General features: G+C 40.9%; 1 protein-coding gene across 3 annotated transcripts in view; it reads left to right on the top strand.

Annotated features, from left to right (window-relative positions):
- The window catches only part of insyn1 (inhibitory synaptic factor 1), a 45,873-nt gene that overhangs the window by 10,904 nt on the left and 11,508 nt on the right, over nt 1-23,461 (top strand). The window lies entirely within an intron of this gene.

The raw sequence follows: 23,461 nt of genomic DNA, 5'->3' as shown, positions 1-23,461 counted from the left end.
CTGTAATGCAGAGTGGGGAGGGCAAGAAAAAAGTAGCTTAATTAAAACTGAGTTGTGTGTCAAAACAACTAGATGATGTATAGAGCCATAATACATTTTTATTTAAATGGATTATCAGCTCTTTGGTTCCTTCCCATCACCTGATTTTGTCATGTCTATTAATAACAGAATGCGGTTTGGCTTCCTGGCTCGCCAATCAATGTTAGCACCTGAGAGGGTTGTAAAATTTGTTTATAGTATTTTGTTTAGTGGAAATGTTTATTCCACTGAGTTCTTTATTGTGAAATGCTAGTGCATGTGTCACTGGTCACTTTACTGTTGCAGTCCAATGAACTGCAATAAAGACAAATTTCAAAATATGTCAGAAATAGAACAAATAAGCCCCTGCACAGAGCAACTATCATGGGAGAAAGGCTGTTATATCAAGTAACATTCAGCCTGACAACCTGCAGAATCAATGGGTGCTTGTAGTTTGACATCTTAAAAGTCTCTGTCATTCATTACAAGGTCTTTGTGTTAAATTTATGAGGGAAGAAAATGCATTGAAACATTTCAGCCTTGATGATGTGTTTCAGAAAGCATTGTACGGGACTGTGAAGAATGACACCTCCTGTTTACCTTGTTACAAAGTACGTTTGTGCTGAGTTCTGATCTTATTATCTCAAAACACAAATGTCTGATGATTCTATAAGGAAGTTGTCAGAGTTACACATTAGCGTTGACTCTGGCCATTTATTACTAAGCACATTTCCCCAGGAATAATTTTTCTTTGTGTGGTGGCAAAACAACACACGCAGAGGACAAAATAAGGACAGACTGCTGTGGAAAACTCATTTTTTTAAGGTCTATAAATTTTGGCACAACATCTGCTGTCTTAACTTAGACTTGTTTTATTGATTGTGTTGGAGACACAATCCAGACACCAAAATTGCAAATTAAAAATCCTCTCTACATGGCAAAAAGTTCTTTAATGATGTTTGCTGCATGTTTCTAAAGTAATGTACAATCAGACATATCAACACTATGTCTTTGGAGGCTCTGGGTGTATTAACAGTAACAGAATTAAGATTTGGATATTCACATTTTCATATTTTTTACTATAGTTTCCTGGACAATAAAGAACAGAGTTTGACTTTCACAAAATGACTTCTACAGCACTATGACAGTGGAGCACAGACATAAAGAAAGCTTGAAAACCATTCTGCCAAGGCAACAGTACAATGCTGCTCTTGAGGGATATTTCTGCCCCGAATTAAGCTAGTGCTTATTCTCAGCCTGTGTAGTGATTCCCATGAAGCTCATGGTTAGTTTTAGGCTTTTGTTTGTCTAATGTTAGAAATGGTCTGCTGAAAGTTGAATTGGCCCAGCTTTTTGGGGGTAATGCACAGCCTGGAAATAAGTACTGCCCCAGTACACGACCTGAATTTATTAAAGTATTTGTCTGTCAGTTGTCAGTTGGTCAGTTAGTCTGTTGAGGTTGAAGTTTAGCTTTATTTGGCTTGGGGCCATAACAACATTTATGAATATGACTTTAATTGGTAAAAATTTAAAGTCCTTTTTTTTCTCTCCCTTCCAATTTGTCTACAATTTATGGCAGAGAACAGACACATCTGCGATTTCTGGCAAATAATGCAGGGACTGGTTGAATTTGCATTAATTTCTCTGATTGCAGGATGACAGACTCCCTGAGGGAATAATGGGCTAATACAGAGATAATGCACCTTGCCATGTGAGCAACAGAACTCTAGAAATGCCAAAACATGAGATTCTCTTACTGAGATTTGTTTCTAATCCACCTAATTAATGCCAACTAGACAGAGATCCATTTAACATTTAAATGTCATTAATTACTTTGCTTTGTGAGGAGCCTGTCTGTCTGAATATCTAAGCAGGGTGCCTGAGCTTGGCTCTGAGTGTCATAACTAATCTGCATCGTAGACCTGAGCAGGACCTGTCTTATTGAATGATTCAGTTATTTTTGTTTTTTCTTATTACAAAAGTGAACATTTGAATTTTACAATGGGCGTGACTGGTTAAGTCTACAGTAAGTTTATCAACCTTACAGAATGTAAATTATCATTGCCTGGCAGTAATATGGCCAACTGAGTGTTGCAGAGCTTTTGCTGGGGACTGTGATATTAAGCATAAAAACAAACAAACAAACAGTACATTCTTTTACAGATTCATCACAGACAGCTGCACTAAACCCATGAATCACACAATTTAAACATTCACATGGAAACCCGGCCAAATAAAACAGAGCAACACACAGAGCTGCATCAAGCTGTGACACCTGTTCACTCAGGAAGCCTCTTTGCATGCTGGGAGTTGGGTGCCTAACCAGGGAATAGGAGGCTGTGGCCAATGATTGCAGGTTCCCTACATTTCTGTGGTTTTCTTTCAAGTGCACTATTTCTTCAATCACTGGCTAGGTGGGTAGTTGTTTGCTTGTAAAATTGGAGCAGTGGTGTTAGATTTCGTTTGGGGATGGTATCCAAGGGAAAGCCGTGTATCCAATGCGGACAAGGCGCGTGCCAGTAAGTGCTGGTGGAGCAGGTGTTGAGGCTGCAGGTGAATAAGTTGGCCATGATAATGAGTTATACTTCCAGTATGAATTCAGCTCATTTCTGAAAGAAGAATCCTTTTTACTCAGTTGATAATAAGTGGCCTTTGTCATAATGATGATGATGTTTGTACATGTTTCACCACAGTCATTGTGATTCTCTGCAAAGGGCAGCACCTTTAAGAACCTTAGAGTCTTTGATTTAAAAAGCACAAAATTAAACCATGTCAAGTGCCTTCAAAGACAGCTCTTTGTGTTTCTGGAATCTCCCCCTCTCTCTCTCTTTCTCTCTCTCACATTGCCTCATACTGGCAGCTCACACTCTGCCAGTGGCACGGCATGGATGGCTGCCACCACCATCACCGTCAATAGCATGACAATGCACCATCTAATGCAGGGGCAAGGCAAGATGAAAGAGGCACAGCAGAGAGGACAGGCTAATTATTCAGACACACGGCTAAGAGCAGACGGGGACAGAACATGTCAACAAACTGTTTGGGTGATTAATATTTTTTGTCATCTGCGCAGGCACCTGTGCAGTTGGCAGTTTATGGCCAAGATGATGAAGCCTGAGATTTCTGACTTTTATGCAAAGTAGGCGATACAGCAAGGTCTACGAGGGTGAAAAATATAATTAGACTTTTTGGTCTGCTGTTATTCACAAGGATATTAACTGGGGATGGGACTGCAGGTTGATGTGCGCTGCAGGTTCTGATTAGAGAGAAAAATCCTCATTATGATTATGCAAAAAGCAGATTGGAAAAAATTAATTTTCTGATGAATTTACTGATGAACATGCATTAGCAAATTCCCAAGGTTAATAACCTTCTGGACTGTCTTCTCTGTTTCCTACGTAGTGCCATGCCAATAATTTACCTTTCAACATTTTCAGGATCTATGTCTTGTTTTACTATCCCCTGCCACCATGAACAGGGTCCACACAATCCTAATTTATTTCAGTGTAAATTATTAGATACTTTTTGTGGGCTATGGTTTGTAGCATCACATGGACATACTGACTCGTGGCTGCTTGCTTATTGTTGCGCTCCAATGAACACAAATGTCAGTGATCATGGGTGGGAGGCCAGTGGGAGGCTGTTTCTGATGTCACATGGCTGCATGATTATAAAAAGAATGATCTGATCATGCTAACAGCTCAGGAATTACCATTAGCCTTCAGTTTTATAACCATCTATTATATGCCCGTGCAGCTGTTTGACAACAGAAACATTAATATATGCCAAAGAATTATGTGTAAGACATTTTTAAACACAACATGTGATCACAAAAAGATTTGATGGTGACATAAAGAGGGTTTTTTTTTTTAACAAAAGCAATAGGATGAAGAGATCTGTAGAGAGCAGATCATCTGCATTTATGGGATTTTAATTTGAAAGATTTATGGCATATAATGTGGCCACTTAATATAAACTGGATGTATTAAAGATCATAAAAAGTAAGGCTGTTTTAAGCATAGGAATTAATCAAGAGAGGCAGGACTCTTCTAATATAATTTTATATCTTATTCAATACAATTGAAGCTCCAACAATTAGTCAATTAAACGATTAGTCAATCGACAGAAAATTAATCTGTAAAAATGTCAATAATTAATCAATAGTTTAAATCTTTGGTAAAAATGTCAAAGGTTTTAACGTTCCCAGTCTCAAATGTGAGAACTTGTTGAAATTCATTACCTTACAATGTAATAAACAGAATAGAGAGTTTTTGAACAAAGATGTAGGAGATTTTGGTGGGTATTTTCTATTATTGTTTTCATATGTTGTATAGACCACACAAAAACTTTATTTATTGAAAAAATAATCTGCAGCTAAATCTGTAATAAAAAAAACTATTAGTTGCAGTATTTCAGCAATTTAATCTTTAATATCAATTTAATCTGAGGCTCTTCTAGAGAAGCTGCTCAATGTGCACAAGGACTTATAGGTGGTGTCTAGGCCAACAGAACAAAGGGCAATCCTGACAGCAATAATTCAACCTCTAATTGTAACAATGATATAAGGTCAATTACACGGTTAATTTTATTAATTCAAAGATAAAGATCGACACAAAAAAGCCATTTCAGTGACAGATCCCATTGATTTTAACGGTGGACACCCACTGAAGCTCGCAACACTGTGTGGTCATGCATTCTAAGGTTGACTAAAATGAAAATGGTTTGACTGACTGACTTAATGTTAGTATTGCTTCCATTATTCTCCTTGGCTTGCATACAAAAATACACCATGCACTACATTTAATAAGCTCTGTATAGTTAATCACAAACCATGGTCATTTGTACTGTGAATCCATTACACAAGACGTCCTCATGTTTGTCCACAATGAATCACAAAAGTAACACATACAGTGGTGGAAAAAAGTTTTTAGACACCCTTAAAATTTTACACAATCTCAAATATTATCATGAAATATTTTTGGGGAAAAATCTTTTTTGTGTTTCAAAAGGTGTGGCTGCATTAGACAGACACTAACAAATACAAATTATATTTTTTTGTTTATTGTTTACAAGAAAAACTAACAAAAAAATTCTTGACAGTTTTAATGTCAGTTCTCAACATTGTCAGTATCAAAGTCAACAAATAACAGAGAATGTGTTCAAAACTGAACAAAAAATAAATAAACCATAACATCATCAAATTAATATTTAGTAGTCCTATCAGCACACAGTAGAGCTCTAATCCTGGCTGGCATGTTCCCCACGAGCCTTTCACACTGTTGAGGGGTGATCTTGTCCCATTCTTCTTGAATTACTGCTTTTAATTCTTCTAAATTCTTTGGTTTACGCTTTGAAACAGACCTTTTGATAATCCACCACAGATTTTCAATGGGGCTCATTTCCGGGGATTGAGCTGGCCACTCTAAGACCTGGATACAGTGCTCCTGCAGCCAAGTTCTACTGGCCCTGGATGTGTGGCAAGGGGCATTACCTTGTTGAAACATCCAGTTTTGACCTCGCGGGAACAGTGCACATGCAGAAGGGAGCATGTGGGTTTCGAGAATGGCACAATATTTGCAGAGTTCAATGTGCCATCACAGACAGTGAGGATGACCAACACCAGCAGCACTCATGCATCCCCAAACCATGAATACTGTCTCCATCCATGCTTGACAGTAGGTACTGTACATGCTGGAGATAATGCTTCGCCTGGCCTTCTGCGTACCCTTACGTTATCAGGAGGAGGATAAAGCTGGAAACTGGAGTCTTCTGATCAACAAAATCTTCTTCCAATTCCCGGCTGTCCAGTTCTTGTGTGCTTGGGCCCAACGACGCCGGGCTAAACCTCTGTCTCTCATTGATCAGGGGCTTCTTAACAGCCTTGTAGGACCTTAAGCCATGATCTGAAAGTCGGCCACATACAGTGCGGGTGGAACACTGGACACCAGTTTGGTTTGACCAATGCTGCTGAAGCTCCTGTGATGTCATTCGGCAGTTTTCCCTGCACCCTTGAACGCCCAGATCTTGGTTTGTCTTCCAAGCTGCTGGTTCATCTGTATTTCTGCAGAGTGTATCCAACTGCTGAAGGACTGCATCTGCACTTCCTGGCTATCTGGTGGCAGCTGTACCCTTCCTGACTGAGAATCTGTATCTTCAGGCGTGTTTACTGCATTAGGTTCCTTGTTTTAGCCATTTTTGTCTCTGAAGAACTTTCAAATGTGCTAGCTTTATATAGACACGAAGCACGGCAACAAAAATTGTGTCTTTTAATAAAAAGCACAACCTTCATTAGTGGATCACTGGTACCAAAATGGCCCAATACTCAAAATTTCTTATATATTTTTATGGAACTAATCAATTTTAAGTTTTTAATGGCTTTTTTTAGGATTTGTTTAGTATTTTGGCTGTGACTGTACTAAAAGAAATTGCACTTGAAGACCTAAGAGGGATTCTTGATGCAATATTTCACAAATGCACGGGGTGTCCGAAAACTTTTTTCCACCACTGTATGCATACAGTATATCCATTTCAACAAAGCACAATCCATATTCGCACGCTGTATGTGGTAAGTAAAGGACGCAATAGCTGAAGAGCCTGACAAGTGAAGCCTCTCCGCTGTCCTCAATTCAACTATGACTCACAGTTTTGTGGCTCCCAGTGAGTGAGTACAGATTATTCAGTGGAAATGAGATGGTTGACAGAGATACTAAGAATGGATTTTTTGGAAAGGACAAGATATGGACTGATTTTTTAATAAGTTAGTATAATATACTTTGTTGCCGTGTTAGCAAATGAGGATGAACGTGTTTTACATCCTATTACAATTCCTATTCTGTCCTTGTATTCTTTATTTAAAATAAAACCTTTATGGTTTCAGTGGTCAATGAATACAGTGTGATGATCAATACAATGTGTGGTCCAGTCTGAGGAATAAGTGTTGCCATTTGTGTGTGACCAAGGACGTAAGGTTAATCATGACTGCAGTGACCCCCACCCAGCTAAATTTTCTGGCACCACCACATAAATCATAGTGCCTGGGTCTGCAGCATGAGGTTTATTACCAATTCTGTGTGCATCTGTGACTTGCCAAAAGGCAAACTACGTGACTAATTGACCTAATGTTTAGAGCCTGTCCTTGTTTGGCTTTAGAGCCATTGACATGGATTAGAAGAAGGAGGGAAGGAGAGATGAAGCGGAGTGAGGCTGCAACGATGACCTCCACACAAGGCTATCAAGGTCATAGCTAGAATTATAACTCCTAGAATCAGCTGTTCGTGTTGGCAAAGAGGGCAGCTTGATGGAGTGGTTTGCCCACAGTCAGGACTTTCAGGCAGGTGAGGGTGAAGACACACAGGTCATCCATTGTTGTGTTTGAGTGGGGAGGCTTTTGTCAGCACAAAACAAATAGGACAAGGGTATAGCACAGGAGGGCATCCGATGCCCGTCGCAGTCTGTGCTGGTGTCTGTGTGTGTGTGTGTGTGCGGGGGAAAATATTTAGAGACAGAGAATCAAGAGATGATGAGGAGAGGGAGGAGGAGTTGGAGGCAGGGTGAAAGAGAGGGGGAGAAAAGAGAAGCTGGGGAGAGACAGAGAAAAAAGAAAAGAGAGACAGACAGAGAGAAGGCTTATCTCTTGGCCTGCAGACAACAGTTCTTTTTCAGAAGCTGGAGCTGTGCGCCCAGGGCCGGGAGGGGGAGTGTGTTCCTCTTCGGGGTGCATGAGCCAGAGGGTCAGCAGTTCATCCCATAATTCTATGGCTGGAAGTCAGTAGCAGACTCACGACAATGGAGAAAAAAAAAAAAAAAAAAAAAAAAAAAAAACTGGGTCTAGCTATTTAACACCTGTCATTCCTGCATCTGCACTGGGAGCTGACTAGAGCGGCTGTTCGCCAAAGCATATTTGCAAGGGTTCACGGAGGAGCACAGAAGATTTCTCTTTATCCATCTGTGTTTTTGTGTTATTTTTTCAGAACTCACTTATTTTTAACTGATGCTGGAATTTCACTAGTCCTTTGCCCCTAAGAAGCTTCAGATCCATCTGTCTTGCATCACTATTGCTTTGCAGAGTCATTTGTAACAACCAAAAATAGCGTTGGTCTACATTTAGTCAGTGACATCTGCTATGACCTAAATGGAAGAAATATTAAATGGGCTGCAAGTAGCTAAATTTGTTGTGGCACACACTCTTTGAAGGGATATGTGATTTCAGTACAGCTTTAAGTCTAAGTTATGAAGAAAGGAAGTACTAAAAAAAAAAAAAAAAGCCTTTTAAGTCACACAATACACCAAATGGAAAGCCTCTTGCTTTCTAAGTTGATGTACTGTATTTTCAGTTTATGCAGAATATTAGGGCAGAGCATAATGTGGGGCGGCATCATTCAGAAATGTAATGTAATGTAATATCGGTAAGGAAGAGAAAAAAAAAATTTCCAGAGAGTACAAGAACAAAATTAGTATTTAAATTGAATCTTGATTTAAAACCACAAGAGAATTTTGTAAAAGAGCACTTTTGTGTGTGTGTGTGTGTGTGTTTGTGTGTGTGTGTGTGTGTGTGGGTGGGGGTGGGGGGGGGGAGTAAGTGCTGAATTAAGTGCTCCCACTGAGATACTGGTTGAAGATGTATATGTCCATTCATATGTAAAAACAAAAAACAAAAGTAGTTATTGTCAGTATATGTAAGATGTCTAAACATAACTGGTTATTAATGCGTAATACTGTATGTTAAAGAGTAACACAAATAAGAAGCACATGTTTTTAGCAAAACTGTTGCCCCATCACCAAAAATCATAATAACGACTGGAAGCTGCTACCATTCTTTTGCTGACTGAAAGGGTCTTTTAATACAAGGGTTAGCATTAGACAAACAACTAAATCTAAACAGCTAAGTTCAAAACTTGCCTTTACTTTAAAATATTATTATTGAGTGATCTTGAAGAGCAAACTGAATCTTTATCAAGTCAAACTCGTCAATTATGAGTATGAATACACCTCAGATTTAAAAGGTCAAAAAAATATGGATTAAGACTTTGAACATTACAACATGAACACATAGCAGTCTAGGCAGGCAACGTGTACAGTCTTCATGGATAATTATGCACTGCGAGACACAATAACATTCCCACATCAATTAAGGGAACTCTCAGCAACGCTGCGAGTGATAGCCATATTTCTCCCATTTTCAATGTAGATGAAAACCTAATTTCCCTACTTATCACACCACTTTGCTCAGATCAGTGTAGCCTCTCTTTCTGCTTGGGGGAAATTCCCACAGTGCTTTGTATCCACAGCTAAGTTGCCATTATGATGCCCCACTTTGATTCTTCCAAAAAATGGATCTTCATTTCATAGTTAATGCTGCTCCTACTGATTGTTTTAGAACTTCAGACAAAGTGTTGAATAGAAACTCAATAACTAAAGATAAACCTCTTTTGACATCTAGAGCTAACTTTTTTTTTTTTTGTCATTGAAGTCCAGAAGAATAGTGCGCTCAACAGGGGAGTCATGCGTCTCTGGAGGAATAACATAAAAAAGAGTGAGAGACATGCAAGGGATTCTAGTTTCAAAACTTTTTCTTAGTACTCTACTTTGACACAAGCAGGAGACGGCATGACCTTTGCACATAACATAACTGTGAATGTAAATCTCGCACAAAGCTCCCCCACTCCCCTTAATTGATGCCTGCAGCAAAAAGAAAAAAAAAAACTCTCGCTTTGACACACACGCAAAGGCTTATGGCAGTGGACGAGTGCACCTCTGAGAATTTACACTGTCCTCTGCTTGACCAGATGCAGCCCATCCGGACACCTGGAGGAGAGTGACACCATTACCTCTCACTCAGTCTAATTGCATGGACATAACATTGGCAGTTGGGAAACTGTTCTGAAGCCAAAGTCTGCAGGAGAGATAGTGGGGGCTTGATGCTCCGAAATTCTTTCTGACAGTCCCCGCTTGATTGACAGAGTGATAAAGGTTGACTGAGGCCTCTACTCGCTGCAGGTAGATGGGCCATTTGCCCCGCCTCCACAGGGCTCCAGGGAGGTTGGCTTTGGGGTTGGGAAGTGGAGAACAGCTCAGGAAATATTTAGTGCTGGATTTGAATCTGGCTATAACTGTTGGTGGTCAGGCAATTAGATAAACACAGTGCAAAACACAGCCTCATGCTGTTCTCAACCCACTCCTGCCTGCCTGCCTCAGCACTATACATATGTATGAGCGTAAGCTCAGGAAGGGAGAAGGAGTAGCAAACCACCCATAAGCCATAACTATTTTCATTTAGAAAACAGGTTGCCTTAATGGGTTATAAAGTACAGCTAATGTTTCTCATCACATACAAGCTGTGACTTGTTTAACTAATATATGTCATATTAATAGTTTTTATTGAAGTTTTATTGTCTTAACAGCTGAATCCCCTGCTATTGTTTCCATTGGTTTGTGTGTACAAACTGATAGCAGCAAAGTCACCTGACCAGCCTTGCAGTTTGCTGCCAATGGTTGCAGTCTGAATAATGAATTTAAACCAGCCTCTTTGCACTTAAACATAAAAAGGGGGTAACAAAGATCAAATGCTAATTTCACTTCACAAATATGTTGCTTTTTTGTTTTTTGTTTTTTATCCATGAGCCTAGTAGAAGCAGGGGATACATTATTGATCTCTGACTCCTAGGACACCAGTGAATATCCTTGAGGAATAACAAACTTTGTTGCAGAGCCAGAAGTTACAAAACTTAACTTTGGTGAACATCTAACGCATCAAAAACACTGTTGTATTTGAGGCTTTGCACACTAAGATCTGGTGCAACCAAGCCTTACATCCTGGAACAAACAAACAAATAAATAAATAATGGATGAGCACTGCAATGTCAACAGTTTTGCATCGCATGAGGTGTGCAGAGGTAAATCTGCATACCAGCATATTATCTTAAAATGACTGGCTTCAAATGCTCTGGATGCTAAAACCTCTGATCCATGATCCATGAAGATGCTTAAATTGGATTTTATTTTCTACTCATGTACATCTCTCAGTATGCATGTCCTTTATCTTGGATTGACAAATAAAATAGCAGCAGATAATTTCAGCCTGATCATCTTTAAAAAAAAAAATACTGAAAGAAAGAGAAAACAAACAATTGGAGGTTGCCTCGGGTATCATCTCTTTGAGGGGCATTGAGCCATTAAAGGCGAAAACAAGCTTCAAGGAAGGGAGAAAAAAGGAGCGCTGGCACCGCTAACAACATCGTCACTCAGCCCACCCACCCACTTCTTATCCTCCTTTCACACCACATTGTCAAAATAACTGTCAGAAGTGTTTCATGTCTCTGAACTGCTGGAGAAAATGTTGGACTTTGTGGGAGGTGCGGTGCGCTCGCAATATTGAGGACAATAAAGAAAGAAACAATCTGGCATAGCAGTTCAATTTAGAAATATAATTTATTTGATGAAAGGTGCACCACGGCAAGCCAAAGCAACTCTTAACAGTGAGACTTCATTTTGGAGCAGTGGAGAATTTTTCTGATGACAAACCCGCTGTAAACTTTCGTGACAGCCAGCGGCTATATTTTCCATCCATTTTATACTTTATTGGATTTCCTTCCTTTATCTGCTATTGCTGTATTTAGTGTTGATGATTTCCAATGAGAGGAAAAATAGGCCATCGGATTCTCTTAATTCACCGCACACACTCTGCCCCTGTCATTTAATTGATAGATGCAGGCTCTTTCTTTTTTCACTTTCTCCCACACCCCACAAAGCTATCCATTTATTGCCACTTTCACTGCTCGGAGCAGAATGGTGAGTTTTTGACATCAGTGTCGGGTATCTGGAGGCTAATGAATTGGGTGGACTGCACTGATTGCAGGAGCATCTGCCTTTGCTATCTGAGGACACTTAGTGGCATGTTCAGAGTGACAATGGAGAGACGAGGGACTAAAAGCTACGGCTGCGTTGACGTGTTACACATCAGCTGCATTAATCTTTTTCATCCCTATTTATACTTTTGTTAGTGGCCAAATATTCATTGTATAGCTACAGATGGAGCAATATTAACTCTGCATATGAGAGCTTTAAAGATACATGTTTGTTTCCATGTTTATTCATACCACTGATTAAAAGTGCTTCCCTAACACCATCGAACTTGAGAGAGAAAGTATTTATTGATGTGCCGTCCCTGAGCTGGATCCCAGCAATACAGTAGCACCCTAAAGCACCCTGCCAGCAGCACTGAGGCATGTCATTAGAAGCACCCAATCAAGGCCAGACACCAGGACTGTTGCACAAGTGCCAGAATTGTGGCCAGAGGCAAAAAAACACAAACCCTGGTCCTCCAACAGGTACAGGAGCAATTTGGGTCTGGTCAGCTCTGTTCTCTCCGAGTTGGAGGGGTGAGTCCAGTTCCTTATTTCTTATTGGTTAAATTTAGACCAGTGTCCTGCGCTGCAGATAGAATACTAATCAGGCCAGTGCGAAGCCAAAGACAGAGCTGCAAGAGACTCCACTCCCGTATTCCTCCTCCATTTCTACTGCATTAAAAGCTTTCAGGCTTTGAGGACACTGTACTACTGAAGTAACCCCAACCATAAGTTTAACTGTAGCCCAGAGATATATTGACTGCTTTTCACACAATTATGAGCGTTTGAAGCACCCAAGGCATTTTAGTGACACATTAAAGTCACTTAATGGGATGCTTATTTTCAACACTGGACTATCTAAATAAAGTGTGACCCATTAAATGAATATTTCATATGCATTTTGATGGGATCTATCAGAGACTCAGCAAACATTACCTATTATTTATTGCCCTGCTAGCATACTCTGATTTCCTTCCATTTTGCATTAGAGAGAGTGAATACTTTTGTGGCCCAATCAGTCATTTGTTTGACTCTATAAATTATTGAGTAGGTACAGTATATTCACATGCATAATTGAAGAGTGTGAGTTGTAGATGGAAAATCAGCATTTTATGATCCTCAATCGATCATATTTCAGAATACAGGCTTTGCTACTCCAACATTTATGAACATTGCTGATGTGGACAAACTTTCTGCAACATTATAAAACAGACTTTACTTGTTATCTAATGCTTGCCCCTGCATTAAATAGCTTGTCAGTCAAATATAACATGTTGCAATCTTCGATTTTTAATGACGTACAGTAACACATGGATAATTCATGCTACTTTGAGTGCTTGCAGTGAAAGCTTTCCTGGCTACTTATGAGGCAATATGCCCATGGCACTTTTACTGCTCATGTCTGACCAACATCTCTGTTCAACATCGATAGCACGACTCTACTCCAAAGACCACAGAAAAAAAACTAGAGTAAATTTGTGGCTGACCGAGCAAACCAACCACCATCTTGCTCTCTCTTTTTTCTTTTTTTTTTTTCCTTCTCCTCTGGAAATGAGAGCAGATGCCAAATGAAACCACTAAGCAGAGCAGCACTGAAATAAGAAATAGCTGTAACCGGGACACACAGAGTGAATATTTAGAGCAATGTACATATTTCAGCATGCCATTTCATGTCATTCCAGGTCAAAGTGGATCACGCCTGGCCCTGCACTGATTTCTCTCCAGGTTTTAGAGCACTTTGATATAAAAGTACAGTAGGGGAATGCCAAGTAAGCACTGTTGAGGATATGTGTTATTTTTTAGAGATGGGACATGGGTTATCAAAGGGCATGGTCCCTGCCTCCTGCTGTCTCTTTCTCCCCATATCTGTCTTTCTGTTTATCCTGCTCTCTTAGTCCTTGAACTCCCCTGAGTCAATAGAGACACTCCATTCTGGGGTCTAAAGTCACGGGGGCCAGGGAGACGATGCCCCACGAGTCAGCACTACACTGGCTTTGGCCTTGGCGAGAGAAAGAAGGGTTGTGAAGGTTAGAATTAGGGCGAGACAAGAGAGCCAAAGATGGGGGAGGCGGGAGATTCAGGGGTGCTTCATCATCTCCAGTGACAACTGCACACGGAGGAAAGCAGAGTACATGTCCACTTACAATCTGCAACCTTATCCAGCAGGCTGCCAGCCCGCGGTCACCTCGCAGACGTCTGGCCAAGCCCACCTATTAACCCACAACAGCTGGCCACTTTCCAGCACTGAACGCCTGTGCTTTTAATTGTGCTTGTGTTCTATTGGGGGGAAAGAAGGGGGGTTTGCTACAATTACATTTACATTTTGATCATTACCAAAGAGTCTCGCCTCACAGAATCGCTGCTCAAAAGACAGTGTGGCAACCACCCCAAAACAGAATACCAGCAGTTGTTAAAATGTCATCATTTTTTGTAGTAAAAAAACTGAGTGGATATCCATTTTAAAAAAAGAACATTTACTTGAATAACCTTTGCCCCATCCCCCAACACACATACACACACCTCAACTGGCTGAATCCTGTCTATGCTGCAGAATGCACCAGCATCTACATAATACAACAAAACTAATTTCCCTGTCTCCTGCTGTTCTTGAGTCCTGAGAAGATGAAAATATTCATTGCTGTTGTCCTGAACACAGCATAATCATCTAGGATTTATGCTTCTAGCTTGTATCAAATTAATTGTGCATGGAGTGAGGAGGGTCGAGAGAATATCTCACAGAAATGGATTTCACCATGTCATCACACAATTGCATAAAGTAAAAACTATATTCCTTGTTTTTTCTTCTCTTTCATCCCAGCAAAGTCCACACGGCTGCTGCCTCCACTAGAATACAGAATTGCAGTGCAGAGATATGGTGCGGCATTACGTATTAGCTAATTTTCCAGGCTTGTCAGCATGGTGTGGAGAGGGATGGTATGCACAGCATTTACATTGAAATGGCTATGCAAGCCAACATATGATGAGACTACTGCCTCAGGATTATCCTAAGGCTTTGAAGTTTTCTGTTGGTGCAGTGTGGTACTTGTGCCTACACACTTCAAGTCACAAGGTAAAACTTGTCAGGAATTATTAATGGAGGTTTATCCTTTTTAATGGAGAGTGAGAAGTGAAAACTTCACATTCTTACAAATAGAATCACAGTTGAAGACTTAAAAAAGACTTGGACATGTGATGCTACTCCTAGGTTTCATTCATCATAAGGCATCTCCACACTGGATTCAACATTCTACTATGATGCTGACCACTTGAGCAATTCCACTCGCTGCTGTCTTTGTGAATAATTGTTATCACTCTATTTTGATGAATCACGCAATTCTTTTAGTTACACTCATTTATTGCCATATAATTAGAACCTAATGTCTTGATTGGAAGACTTAGGTTCAGTGTGATGGAGCCAATAATGATTTAGTGAATCTCAGGAGCACTATTACTGCACTAAAGCTAATGATGAACTATGTCTTAACACAGTTCATAAGGCAAATACCTTCTTGCTTTGACATAATCACATCTTTGTAACTCTAGCTGGATGTGAAGTTGTCATAAGAATGCATAATATTCACACTGAAGCTATTCTGTACAGTATAATCTAAATATAATTTTTGACAGAGCTACCCTTGAGGAGCTGCAGATTCAGAACCTTTCTCAAAGGTGGAAGATAAGATATCAGACAAGATGGTGTCGAGGAACAACCATGTTCATTGCACCTTTTGGTATTTGGAGCTTGAGGGAGCACAAGCTCTGGACTGGTGTCAACCACCCAAGTCATCCAAACTGAACAACAAAATCACTGCCCTCCATAACAACACACACAAGCATTCTCTGTTGTGACACCCCTATCAACAGGACATAATTTGGCTGTGCCTTCCAAAACAAAGAGCAGTTGAAGGATGATTTGACAAGGCTATGGTTACGGTTCAGTCAGGTTTGGCCACTGAAACAACTTGATTGTGGTTGGGTGAAGTCCAAGGCTTAGATTTTAAAAAGTACTTAAAAAGTACTAGAACAACATTTCTGTATGGGTGAAAATTACTAGTCTACTATACTATATGTCATTATGTGGCACTTGCTGAACTGAAAGTGATCATGTCATTTTTCTTGGGAGGGCTGTCTCATATTACAGTATGTTCTCCATCTTACTGTCGGGCATCCTGGAAAAGCAGCAGCGAGGGTTAAAGGTTCAAACTATACCGATTTGCTGTCTGACTTTGAAATGGTCGTGACCGCCTCATAAACTTCCAGTGTTGAAGACAGACTGTACTATATTGTACACAGGTCAAGACATACTATAATGTCACCTGTGAAAGACATTCTTGAACAAAGTTAAGCTAGTGCCACAACAACAGTCCAATAGAACCCAAGTCATAATAAAGGGATGGAAAGTGTGGAAATAAAAGAGTAGAAATAGAAGACTGTACCACATTCATAAGCCTAGAAAAAGGGAGGGGTTGACAGTAAACCCTGTAAATCCATTTGGTTTTTCAGACATGGAAGGAGAACGGAACTGACAATAGCTTGAGGGGCCAGTGCTCCATGGAGTGAATACCAGAGCGGAGGAGAGGAAAAATAAATAAAGAATGTGTCACCTAGTGGGAGGAGGCACAGAGGCAGGATCTGTCAGAACTCTGCTGCTGTCTGCAGATTAGATCTGGGGCTATTTAAAGAGGGAGAGCACGCCAAAGCCCCCGACGCCAGTGTCCACACTGCACCCGCCGCCACGCTGACATCATTGGCAGCCATCACTTTGTGACAAAAAAACATGAAGCATAAATGATGGCTACAAAGGGGGTGGGGAGAGGGGCATTTTACACTGCCGTGACTGACTTGATCACATTGCGAGTTCTTTGCATCTGTGTAGATTCACTACATAAAAGCCAAGGTCACTTGGGAGGGAATTTGCCTGATGATGTCATAGATGCAGTCAGAGCTGCAATACACATTCCTAAGGGTTATTGTCGTCCTATAAATAAAATTCTATAACCCTGAGGTTAGACGTATAAGCTGCCATCAGAATAATCACTGTTTCCCATCAGGATCAAAGTGGCATGTGCCAGCCTGGCAGTCAGACTGATTTGGCGTGTTCCTCGTATTTATCTGTTGTGTGTGTATGACAGTGTGTTTTTATTTGAAAGGGGAAAAAAAGGGCTAGTGATTGATGCATGTGTTTGCGTGGGTGTGTGAGTATCTGCCAGAAGATATGAGATTGGCTGAGTGTATGGGAGAGTGTGTGCCTATACTGTAGTTTTGCAGGTGCCTATTGTGGGTGTGCGCTCTTGCGTGAGTGCATGTTATTTGTGTGTGTATATGTGTGTGTGTGTGTTTTCTGTCCTCCCACAGTAGATTGATTAGATAGAATGCTGTTGGCGAGGCCCCGCTGTGTGTTTGGTCACATCACTCTGACTGTCAGTGATGTTTCTCTTCTCAAATAAAGCAACATTAGCCCAGTCATGTTTGCCTCCCAAACATGAGCCAAGGATGATGAAGCTATGTGCACTACCAAACTGCAAGGCCTCATTTACCCCGTGATATCTTCTCCCTTCCCAGCTCCCTCTTGCTCTTGCACTCCTGTCCCTCTCTCTCTCTCTCTCTCTCTCTCTCTCTCTCTCCCTTCAGGCTGCAGCAGACTGACTCTCTGCTACAGACTGAGTCATTCTCAGCCAGTCAGTTATCTCTCCATCCAGCCCTCAGATTTCACCACTCCTTTTGTTGTCATCAATCAAAGCTCGACTGCCAGAGAGAGAGCGAGAAACCCTGAAAGGTGTCAAAACAGTGGCCAACTGAGGACTTGCACTTGTAGGTTGGCGCCGCATTTACGCATGGACACAGAATCCATGGATTATTAATGCAGCCCCTTTTCAAATGTTTCCAGGAACCTTGTAGAAATGTGTGTGAAAAGCGAGGAGCTTGCATCAGAAGGTGCCTCGCCAAACACCAGTTATTGCATCACGCAGACTCGCAAACAGGCACTACAGTGGGTTTGGAGGAGGCGATTTCGCTGGCAGGCTGAGCATATAGAGGAGAGGGTCACTGAGAAGTGCAGGTGAAGACAAAGAAACGAGGGACGCTCAGTTGCAGAGATTCTCGCAAATGTTCCCCACAGATGGCTCGAGGAAGCATCCGTACTATACCTCTACCTGCTAATTACATGCTGCGCCTGACTTCACACTTTCTCTTCCCTACCACTGCCAACTTTATTGAAAAGATGAATATGCCTTACATGGAACAATACATCTCCATTCTTCACGCCTTCCAATTTGTGTCAACAGCACAGTACAATGGGCCCACTGTTTATGGACTGGCAATTTAAAAGCATGAAAGCATGAGATGAAGTGAGAGGAGAAAAGGATGGAAAATTGCCTCTCCTGTCCTTCACCTTCACTGTACGTTGCTTATTTGTCTGTGGTAATTGGCCCTTTTAATGTTCCTGGAGAATGCAGGTAGATAACCCCACTGTGTTATGTGTTTTTTTTTCCCCTCACAAGATAGCAGAGCAGACTTTGGCAGATGGGAGGAAATCTGATGGATGGATGACGCATATTACAATGGACTATATTCCTGCTTGGCCACCATGGACTTCTCATTTACATTGACTATACATTATGTGAGCCTGACAATCCAGATTTAGTCAGTCTGAAATTTGACTTATTTTCTCTTCACAGGGCAGACATTTGAAATGCAAATGGCCTGAATTAACCATGGCATTTTTTTGATTATGCACACTGAGGAAAGAGACAGACTTATCTGGCTGTATGCCTTCATCTGGACAATCACAACCCATTCCCCTACAGTGGGGGAGAAGAACTATCAAAAATGAGTCCAGAAAATAGCAGAAAAATATTAATAGTGCAATAAAATACTGCCCCAGTTAAACAATTTTTTCCCTCTCACTTTGGTGAGATTTGTTTACCAGGCTCTTCTTGCCGGAAGGGCTTGTGTGAGAGAGGTAGCGCTTCTCCACACACCACCATGTTTCCCTGCCAACTCTGCAACCTATAATTATCAAGACACACACACACATTCACACATTAAAACGCAAATCAAGAGAATTGTTGGGAGGAAAGTACGCTGTGGTATTGCTCTGAGGGGAACATATATGTATTCTCTGCAGATTTCAGGCAAGTAATCAATATGTTTTTGAGTTTATGAGTAATATTTCAATACGTAATTAAAGGAGCTGATCCATGCACATTGACTAATTGTTCTCACAATGAGATGGCTGATGAAATCTACCAAAGGGGGGGGGGGCAGAAAGATAGAGAAAGAGAGAGTGAGAGAGGCTGTTGCAGCTTCTTAATGGGGAGCCATGCCAGCACATCTGGATTTTGATGACATATTTCACATTGGAATTTTGTCAAAGTTCATTCTTCTTCTGAGAGTACAAAATCTTGGATTGAGCATTAATGGAAAGAGGATACATTAAATGCACAAATAAATACAGGGGAATTTGTGCTTGGATGCAGAGAGAGCATCTATTAGAGAGGCAGTATTTTGCAGTCCTTGCTTAAGTTTAATTATATGTGACATTTTAGCACTGCAATCAAAGTAGTACACTGCTGTGAGGGTTCTTATAGCACTGAAAATATAGTCACTGTGGACCTTACCAAAATGCAGCAAATGTCTGACTAGCTTGCAAGGGCACGTCTGTGTTCTGTGTTAGGGCTCTCAATATCATTCCCTCGCTGGGGAATGCTTGTTCAATAACATAATACCAATGATCAGAATTCAGCCTACTCCCCTCAGAGATGAGACACTAATTGCTTTATTGATAACTCTGAAAGCCCACTGGTGGTTGACAGCTGACATCCCACATCATCACAGTTCTGTTCTGTTGAACCTGGAATACGCAAAGATAAGATCACACCTAATGCCCTCTCACCATCTGCCCCCCACCCCCCCAGCAGCCAGCGCAGTGAGTTTTTAGGCGCTTCTTTCTATTTCATAGCTCATCTCACTATTTACTCTAACACAGCCGAGCTAAAAATAGGAGAAGAGTTCAGATAATGACAAAGGAGGTCATTGCCGGCCTCGCTATCTCCGCAAGGTCTGGCAAGGAGCCGGCTGATTGTTCATTTCTATTGTTAGCGACGGCAGACTGTTAGGAAGATGTTATCCACACATTACGGGGAGATGTGTTGACATCTGCCACCCTGATGATTGATTGCCTGAAGGAGATTCTTCAGTTTTGCAAGATTTTGGTTGCTGTTTTACAAGATGCAATGTGCGGGTGGGTGGACAGGAGAGCGTCTATAAATAGAGAAGGTGGTGATGGCGAGGGAGTGATGGAGGCAGGTATGTGCGGCAGCCAGATGGTGCCTTGTGGGGAATGTCTCCCAGTGATTTTGTTTGCAAATAGGTCTCTGTAAAGTCGCCGGCTCCTCTCCTCCAACTTGCCTGCTGTTATAGGCAGAGCTTTAGGAACTGCCATATCTGATAAAGGTGCTGCAGACTCAAAGATGTCCTGCCGCTTGCCGGGGAGAGAGTGAAAGTGACGCACTGTGACAGGTTTTGTCACTCTCTGAGGCGGCCGCCCTACAGATTGTCACAGATAGAAATGGCAGAACCCTGGAAGCAATGACAAAATTGTTTTGAGAGAAAGAAGTAGGAGAGCGAGTCATGCCAATATCTGTGGCCTACTTCGGCACGGTGGCAGGGGGAGGAGGGGGGGTGAGCCTCACTCAAGATCTTTGTTTTCGCCTCCCGTGACAATATATGTAGGTGTCATGACCCTCTCACAAATGAAGTTCTCTCTGCAGACAAAAAGATCTGTAAGATGTTTGTGATATATGAAAGGCTAGTCAACAAGCTAAATTAAAACTACCTAAAACTACGTACATGTACCCAAAGGTATGTTACATAGATTGTTAGATTTCTTGTAACATTACATATATGTGTGTCCATGAACAATTCTGTTATATAAAAAAAGTCAAGACTCTCGTTATGTCATCAAGAGAACAATCCTTGATCTGCTCCACTGAGTGAGTGCAAGAACGACACTGTGAACACAGTAACAGAAGCCAGGGTGATTTCACGGAGATATGGGCACATTTTCTGGTTCGTAACTGCTAGCACCACACCAAATAAAGCTCATTTGGGTGTAAAGGCTCAAACAAACATTTAACGAGTACACAAATTCAATCTCCAATTATTTTTTAATAGAGCTGCTACAGGTTATTTTATCTCTTGAAGTCTTCACTACTTAGAGTTCTCTTGTTCTCCCATCTGTCCTGGCCCATGATTTTAAATATGTATGTCTATTATCACAGGATTAATGATTTAATGTTTTTTTTTTTTTTTTTTTAATTTGTTTTAAAGTTAAGTACAACTTAAAAGGTAAATAATGCCTTGGGATTATGCATCCCTGTAAATGGGACCCTATCATAGCATATCTGTTACCACGGCAAAGGTAAAATAGAGTGCTTATTTTAAGCAGCACACTCCTCCAGACAGTGAGTCACAGTCACAGGCCCGAGGGCGAAAATGCTTTGTTGATGAGAGGTCAGAGGAGACCTGTTCAAGCTAACAGAGTGGCCACAAGTAAGTGCTTAGTGCAACAACTGTGTGAAAAGGCATCTAAGAATAAACATATCATCGAACCTTGGAAGTGTTACAACAGTAGTAAATCATGCCAGGTTCACCTCGTGTTACCTAACTGCAAGATTAGGCCTCTCAAGGCTCACGATCATCAAATCATTAAATAGAGGAACAACAAAAATCTCAGGGTCATTGTCACTGTCAGTAAATGATGAAGGTGATCTGCTGGCATGGAACATTTTTCTTGGTACTAACTGTATTAGCTGCCTTACTAGCAGCTGAGGATTTTCTGAATGCCACAAAGTATTATGCAACCTTGCTGCTGACCAGATGCATCTCTTCATTGCAATGTCTTTCAGCAGAATAGTGCACCATGTTCCAGGTGAGCAGGAAGGAGGGGGGAGTGAAGATATCTGTGCACACAAACCTGTTTCTACCCATATATCAAGTCCCTCACATACAGCACATCATCCTGTACTGACATGGCATGGCTCATGAGGAATCACGCCGCTGCAAACACTGGCTGGCTGATAATCACCACAGAAAACCATTTGTCTCAAAGTACAAAGCAAAGACAAAGAAGATGAACTATCTATAAATGAATTCCTGAGGTTTACTGCCACAACCATAAAGCAGCAGCAGAGAGAAGGTTAAAATAAAAATAAATTGCATAAATGTTTTTTTTTTTTTCTTTTTTTTTTTCCCCTGAGCCTCAATGTTTTCGCTTCAGCACGGTAGATCCAGCTATATTTGGTGGGTAATGATATATGGGTTCACACAATAAAAGAAAATGGGAGCACACTCCCATTAAGATAAGCGCTGCAGGCCAAGGAAACCTAGAAATGCCAGTGGCATATTGATTGCATGCCCTGTATTAATAGTAGGGTTAGCTGCTGCTCTCTCAGCCTGGACATTTCATCCAAAGCCTTGGCCCGCCAACAATGAGCAGCAATGAAAACTAACCCCAAGTTTAAACAAAATGAAAAATGGTACAAGTGCTGTACATCTGAAAAGACAGTTGTAGTGCATTGAAATGCACAGCACAGCAGAGTCTGTGGTGGAATGGTCTATTTTAGCTCAATGTTTGTTCAAGGCCTAAAAATGTAGACTGGTGCTGTAACACCTGTTAAATTCCATGAAAAATGCTGTGTAGCCATTGTTGGTCATGCTTTGAATGATAAATGTGTCAGATAAAAGAAAAAGAACAACTACTTTTTCTCCACAAAAGAGACTCTGTAGGCTAGTGGATATGGCATGATATTATGTCACTTGCGACTCATTTACAGCTACTAGGTTTAAAGTTATAGGAAAACACAGAAGTGACTCTGAGTTGAAAAGCAGTCAAAAATTAATCACAGGTAGCAGGTGTGATGATTAGTAATTAACATTGATTACTGATCAATATTCACATATACTGTATATTCCCCGGTGCCAGATAATTAGCATCATTAACTATAAGCATGCTAATACAGAGAGCAATAACAACAGAAGCCCCTGAGTTCAGAGAACTTTGGTTAGCTTTTCCGCCATTTGAACAGGGTTTTTCTCTCTACAAGTGCAGTTCATTTACATTTTATTGTCTATTGTCTCTGTTGTTGGCATGTTGATGATGGATATATCTTACTTCATCAGGGTATATGACTTTCGGTGTGTGAACAAGTATAGATGCTGCACAGTAATACAGTGCTGTTACAAATAACAGTTACAGCCAGGCACAGCAGATCCATGGCTGATGCTTGAATGAAAGAAGGGACATGCCCACATAATTCATAATATTGGATGTGTAATTCATTATGGGACAGAGCTACAGATGCTGCCTGAATGGTGAATAGTTGTTTCACTACGTTGCCAATGCCAGTATCCAAATTATTAGTACATTCTACATACTTTAGAATATTTCCTCCACACTACATGCCAACATTTTGGAACATAATACAGAGACTGTCCTCACCAGGAAACCAACAGCACTAGTTGTTCAGATGCTTGAAACAACCTCGGCCCATGTTTTCCTGACAAGTGACCTTTTGAGGTTGTGCGATTAATGACTGTCC

Source organism: Lates calcarifer, linkage group LG2 (assembly GCF_001640805.2).
Source record: "Lates calcarifer isolate ASB-BC8 linkage group LG2, TLL_Latcal_v3, whole genome shotgun sequence".
In the NCBI taxonomy this organism is placed as follows: Eukaryota; Metazoa; Chordata; class Actinopteri; family Centropomidae; genus Lates; species Lates calcarifer.
Note: the sequence above shows the minus strand (reverse complement) of the source record. Positions and strands in the feature narration are given on the sequence as shown.